Here is a 7,352-nt window from a genome sequence, read left to right on the forward strand (position 1 = left end):
TTAGCTGTTCCATGTCTGTAAAATTATCCTACACAGGTTTATAAAAGGAATGAGGATGTTCATTGCAAAGCCCCTTATGAGATATAAAAACTGGAAAAAACAAAAATAACCACCAATGGAGACTGGCTAATTACTCATATAACAGAATACTCAAGAGCCATTAAAGAGATGGAGGTCTCTGACACATCATGAAATTCAAATCCCAGAGTGTGTATGTGGGATGGTCTCAATGATATAAAAAACATATCCTAAAAGCCTACACAGAAGCAAGGGACACTTTTAGCTTTACACTAGAATTTCTCAAGTTTAAGTACTATATGGATCCTGTAAAGGGAAATAGTTCCTTAGTTACTCATTATGGTCTTAAAATTTTTTATCCTAAATTTTACTTATGTAGGTATAAGTTTTAGAAATCAGTGTGCCCTTTCTGCTTTTAGCACTAATAGAAATATAACTCCAGGGCTGGAGTTATGGCTCAGTGGTAGAGTGCTTGCCTAGCACATGTGAGGCACTGGGTTCAATCCTCAGCACCACATAAACATTGATAAATAAAATAAAAAAGGTATTGCGTCCATCTACAACTAAAAATGTACATATACAAAAGAAACATAAATCCAAAAACAATTTAATTTATAAATTAAAAGCTTCTAAAAATCTAGGAATTTTGAGCCATGATGTGCAAAAATGAGATCTCTGATGGAGTTAAAATTGCAAAAAGGTATCACCTCAGGTACACAGGCATATTAATTTTTTTGCTTTTGACCTTGAAAATACTTCATATTGCTATAGTATTGTAAAATTGCCAAAACTTCAAGTCTATGTTTGGCATTTGAGATAATCAGACCACCTTAAACTAAAACTATGGACCAATTTTAATGATAAGGCACCTGAAAACTCTAAATTGGTTTTGTTTCCTTAAAATTAAGGTTCATGTTTGATGGGGTTTTTTTATAAGCATTAAATATTTTGGGAAACAGGAAATAATATATGAATCTGCTTGTTGAGAAAAGGCATAATTTCAACATAAAGTTCACAAAGTTTGGAAGGAAAATGATTCTATTTTGTCTATAAATGCAATGTTTAAACTCCTCCCAGCACTATGTCCTGTGGCCTTCAGATGGCCCAAATGCATCATCTTCATGTTGTCAGCTTCTGGTCTTTTCTCATTATCCCTCATTAATTAAACTAGTACATTACTCATTTTAATTATGATAATGTTCAGGATGTCACCTTGAATTATCAATTTATTAAATAATTTTAAGAATTTTAAGTCTTTGTATATGAAATTGCCATTCAACTGCAAATTATCACAGCCAGCGAGAAGTTTTGTCATGATAACTAGAAAAAGTATTCAACCTAAGGGTGCTAGTATCATTTTGACATTGGGACCTGCCAACTTTGTGGCTGTCAGACTTGCTTTTGTGACTCTTTCAAGGTTAAAAATCAGAGAATGGTCAAAATGATTATGACATGAGTGGAAGGATTTTGAGTGATTTTTACATTTTCCTTGTCCTTTTGTGTATTATCTGAAACATTTGAAATGATTGTGATTATTTACATAAACTTAAAATTAAACAATACAGCTAATTTTGTTATGGAAAAGAATTTTTTAAATGCTGTCAGTTTATCTCTTGACGCTCAAAGATTATAAATGCAAGTGAAAATGAGAGTGACACAGATGTGACCTAGCATTGAGTTAGATGTGGTCACCTTTTAGAATTTGGATGATGGAGTTTTCCTTATCCAATCATCTAGAGGGCTATCCCTATGAACAGATAAAATTAAAAATAATTTTGTGTAAAATACCCTAGAGGTACTTAGACCTGGTTAAAGAAATACTTTATATCCTTTTATGTGTCTTAAAGTTTTCATAATAAGCAAGATAAAAACAAAATGGCACCATCTTCCAATATCCTACCTTTCCAATATCCTCCACTCCTCCCACCTCCTTTCTAGGGTCTTCTGTCCCCTTCTGTGCTGATTAGAGCCTCTACTGGTTACCTTGAGATGATCTTGACTCCCAGGACCATGCTTTGATCTTATACAACCAGTGCATGAACACCAACCCTGGAGCATTACCAAGACAGAAAAGAACAACAGACCAAAGATTGGATGCCAAACAGAAAGCTCAGTGCTTTTAGGATTAGGGGTGGGAGAGAGTTCAGAGTTTTAAAGCCTAAAACCATATGCTCCATATTAAGAAAGCCAAATCTCTTAGTGTTGCTGATTGGTACAGATATCTGGTCTTGCAGTTAGTGGACACTGGGCCACCAGGACAACAGATAAACCACGTTTTCTGCATGGGTGATGTTCCTAAGTCCAAATTCTGGAACCCAGCCAGATTTATAGCAAGATGATCTGATCTGGCTTTGTCAGCATCCACAGATGCCTTAAAACACCCACTACACAAGATAGAAGAGACCTTAAAATTTTGCTAGTTTAATTTTCTCAAATGAAGAGAAAAGGAGACTCATAGTGATTATTACTTGTCCAGTAGATTCGTTGAAACTAGAATCCAATTCTCTTAACTCTTTGAAATTACAGTGCATCACAAATGTATCTTAAATGAGATAACTACACAGCCTGTATTCAGCCAGATGTGGTAAGTAGCACCCACTGAGCCAGAGTTTTGTCAAAGAGTTGCCTTTTATTAATGTCTTCCTCTGTTTCCTCTTTCTTAGGCTGGGTTCCCAGAAGAAGACCCTGAGACCAGGATTCTTGTGCTACCCAAGTGTTAAGAAAGTGCTCTGAGAAACCCAAAAGGGAAATGAGGAAAGCAGGACCCAGAAGGAAGGTGTTTTAGTCAACTTTTTTGCTGCTGGCTCTAAAGGACCTTACCAGAACAAATCACACCCATCTGTGATTTCCTTCCTGTTGGGGTTTGGATGCGAAGTGTCCCCCAAAAGGTCATGTGTGAGACAGTGCAAGAAGGTTCAGAGGAGAAATGATTAGGGGAGGAAAGTTAATATGAAGGCTCATGGTTTCAGAGGTCTTAGTCCATAGAAGGCTGGCTCCATTCCTTGGGGCTGGAGGTGAGGCAAAACATTATGGTAGAAGAGTGTGGCAGCTCACATGATGATGCAAAAGCAGAAAGACTTCACTTTCCAGATACAAAATATATACCTCATAGTCATCCCCCTAGTGGCCCACTTCCTCCAGCCACATCCCACCTGCTTCTAGTTACCACTCAGGTAATTCCTATCAGGGATTAAATCACTGATTGGGTTAAGACTCTTACAACCCAATCATTCTCCTCCAAAGCTTCTTGCACTGACTCATACGGGAGTTTTTGGAGGACACCTGACATCACAGGAGGGAAATCACAGATGGGTGTAATTTGGACAGACTAGAGGAAGGACCTTTGGAGTAGAAGTTATGCTTCAGAAATTTGTCCTCCTGATTTGAGGTAAGAAAACCAGTCCACATACCCCTGGGTCCTGACGGAGGACCTGCCTGCAGTAGCTTAAATTCCTGGCACTTATGGCCCTGCAGGGGCAACTCCAGGGAGAGCTCCAGGGGCCACGGGAGACACATGCGAGGGCAACAACACACAGAATAGAACAGGGGACCACAGGGATGTGGGGAGCAACAGTAGTATCCACGACACCCCCAAATTTCATAGTCCAATCTTCTGTCAGATCATTTCCCTTTTCTTCACAAAAATGTGTTGCACACCTGTAATCCCAGCAACTTGGGAGGCTGAGGCAGGAAAATCTTGAGTTCAAAGCCAGCCTCAGCAAAAGTGAGGTGCTAAGCAACTCAGTGAGACCCTGTCTCTAAATAAAATAGGGCTGGGAATGTGGCTCAGTGGTCAAGTGCCCCTGAGTTCAATCCCCAGTGCACCCCCCACCAAAAAAAAAAGCATCATAAAAATGAATCTTCTAGATCAGGAGTTGGTAAACTTTTTCCGTAAAGACAAGTAAACATTTTAGATCTGTTTTAACTACTACACTCAACTCTGCCAAAGCAGCTGCAGACAACATATAGACAAATGGGTGTAGCTACATTCCAGGAATGTTTTGTAGACACTAAAATTTGAAGATCACATAATTTTCACATCATGAAATGTTCTTCTTTTGAAATTTTTCAAACATTTAAAAATGTAAAAGCCACTCTTTGCTTGCAGGCCATATAGACAACAGGCATTGAGTTGAATTTGGCCTGTGGACTGAGTTTGCCAACCTTAGCTCTAGGTCAGTGGCTTTCAGACTCTTCTTGACTGTGAGCGTAAGAAAGGCATTTGATTTTGTATTAAACCTAGAACATACCCGCACACATATACCCCATCTGCAATTAAAACTAAAATTTCTTACAATAGTTCTTACCTGCTCTATAAACAACAAACTCTGGTGTTTTTTGTTTTCTTTTCATTTCATTTTGTTTTATTTTTCAAAGCTGTTGTGACCCTCTGAATTGCTCTTCCAACTCCCCCCCCCACCATGGGTCATGTCATCTCCAGTTTGAAAGACCACTGGAGGTCAATTGAAGTCTATGTTCTGGGGTGTGGTGGTATCCAGTCCCAGTGGCCGGTTTGTATTCATCTATGCTGACATTACTTGGAATTTGCCAGTAAATAACATGAAGACAAAAAAAGATCCTAGCACAAACCTGTCAAGGGCAGCATGACAGGATCGCCTGCCTCAACCTGCCTAGCACCAGGTGTTTCAGCAAGTTTCAGATGGCTCCCTGTCTCTCTTGATGTGTGATGCAGAAATTTCATTTGAACTGAGCAGAATTCAGAGCAAACAGGGAATTTAAAGCAACTGCAGGCCCCAGCCCCAAACCTCAAGTTTGGCAGTTCCGAAGAGGCTTTGGACCATTTGCAATACAGCCATGTTTGCCACCAGCTGAGGTATTTGAAAAGTGTGACAGTTTCAAATATTAACCTCCTGGTGTAATTCAGCTTAATATTAAAGTAGACCAGACCATGAATGCCTCTAAAAACAAAACAGAACAACAGTTCTCTGTGATTGGAAGACAAAATATGGAGTCTCTGGTATTTTCTGCTAATGGAGGACAGCCTCGGTCTCTTCATTTTGGATTCAAGGATCATGGGATCTGGGAAACAGGCATTAGGTGAAACTTGGCCTTCATCATTTCCCATTGTCCATTTCTCCCTTGTCATTTTCCTCTGGGCTCCTGGTCTTGCTTCCCTGCCTAGATTTTTTAATTGACACATAATAATGGTACTTTTTTATGGGATACAGTGTGATATTTCAATACGTGTAGCCCATGTGTGTGATCAGATCAGGATCTTATCTAGATTTTAAAGGTGGGAGGAGAGAGGCAGGGAAGGATCAATTTGAGATCCTATTAAAAGAATTCATGCTCACCCCCATTTTCAACATCCTCCTCCCTAACCTCCCCCCCACCCCACCCCCACCCCCACCCCATGCATGTAGACGCATGCTCCATTCCCTCTCTAACTGCAGTTCAGCTGAGTTGAAAACTGCGATTGTGAGGGTTGCATGGCTAGTTCCCAGGGATACAGTAGTGAATGAGACAGGAACCTGTGGTTGATGAGCACAGAATACAGGCCCCCAGGAGAGTGAGATGACTTGTGCAGTTCTGTGTTTGCCATGAAGCCACCAGTAATCCTGGAGGTGTAGCCATCCATCATTCCTCACAGGCACAGCCATGGGCCACCTTCCAGGGTTAGGTTCCACCAGCAGAAGTCTCTGACTTGTGCAGTCTCAGCTCTTCCTCTTTAGGTGCAAAAAAGACATAAAATCTTTGTAATTATAGGAGAGAACATCTTCTAAAAAGTTCATCCATGATAAACACAAATAAAGCAATACTTGAAAAATATATTCCAGGATAACCTAGAAGGTGAATTCTCAGGAACTTTATTTTTCTTCTCTAACATGTTACCTTTAAAGTACTTAAAAAGTATGTCATAAATATAATAGCTATAAAATTTATATATGTGCACATGAGCTTATTCATTATAGGTATTTCATTTATGTGTGATTGTAATAACCTTTTTAAACACTTACATTGTGGGCATCTTTGCTTGTTTTTGAAGTAGCTGGCTTTCCATTGTGTGACGATACAGTTAAATTGCTTTCAGTCTTTTAGTTCTGAACACAGCGCTACAGCCACCCATTTTAAACATTTGCTTTTATGTAGATGCACGAAATAAACACAGGATAAACTCTTGGAGGTTAGGTTATTTATTCAAAGGTTATGAACATGTCATACCAGATTACTCTTACCCAATCAAGACGTAAAATTTCTCTACAACCCGATATGATATAAGTTTTTAAATCTTTGCTAATCTAATGATGGAAAAATTAATCTTCATTATTTTTTAATCTGCATGCTCAAGGCCATATATTCCCATATTTATTGGCAATGTACCTTGTTTTCATTTTTATGAGAAAATTATAAGTCACTGGGTTCCTTTAAAAGTCATGATGTTAAAATGTACAGTTCAGTGGTTTTAGTATATTCACAGTTTTATACTGCCATCACCATTATCTAATTCCAAAACATTTCCATTGTCCCCCAAAACACTCCACACCCACTCTCCAGTCCCTGTCAACCACAAATCTATCTCCCTGGTTTTGGCTACTCTGGACATTTCCTATAACTGGAACCAGATAATGTCTGACCTTTGTGACTGGCCTCTTTTTTTTTTTTTAATTTTTATTGTTGGTTATTCAAAACATTGCATAGTTCTTGATATATCATATTTCACACTTTAATTCAAGTGGGTTATGAACTCCCATTTTTACCCCGTATACAGATTGCAGAATCACATCAGTTATACATCCATTGATTTACATATTGCCATACTAGTGTCTGTTGTATTCTGCTGCCTTTCCTATCCTCTACTATCCCCCCTCCCCTCCCCTCCCCTCTTCTCTCTCTACCCCCTCTACTGTAATTCATTTCTCCCCCTTGTATTTTTTCCCTTTCCCCTCACTTCCTCTTGTATGTACTTTTGTATAACCCTGAGGGTCTCCTTCCATTTCCATGCAATTTCCCTTCTCTCTCATCCCTGTTTAATGTTAATCTTCTTCTCATGCTCTTCGTCCCTACTCTGTTCTTAGTTACTCTCCTTATATCAAAGAAGACATTTGGCATTTGTTTTTTAGGGATTGGCTAGCTTCACTTAGCATAATCTGCTCTAATGCCATCCATTTCCCTGCAAATTCTATGATTTTGTCATTTTTTAATGCAGAGTAATACTCCATTGTGTATAAATGCCACATTTTTTTTATCCATTCGTCTAAAGAAGGGCATCTAGGTTGGTTCCACAGTCTTGCTATTGTGAATTGTGCTGCTATGAACATCGATGTAGCAGTGTCCCTGTAGCATGCTCTTTTTAGGTCTTTAGGGAATAGACC

The sequence above is a fragment of the Marmota marmota genome, unplaced genomic scaffold (genome assembly GCF_001458135.2).
Source record: "Marmota marmota marmota unplaced genomic scaffold, marMar, whole genome shotgun sequence".
Lineage (NCBI taxonomy): Eukaryota > Metazoa > Chordata > Mammalia > Rodentia > Sciuridae > Marmota > Marmota marmota.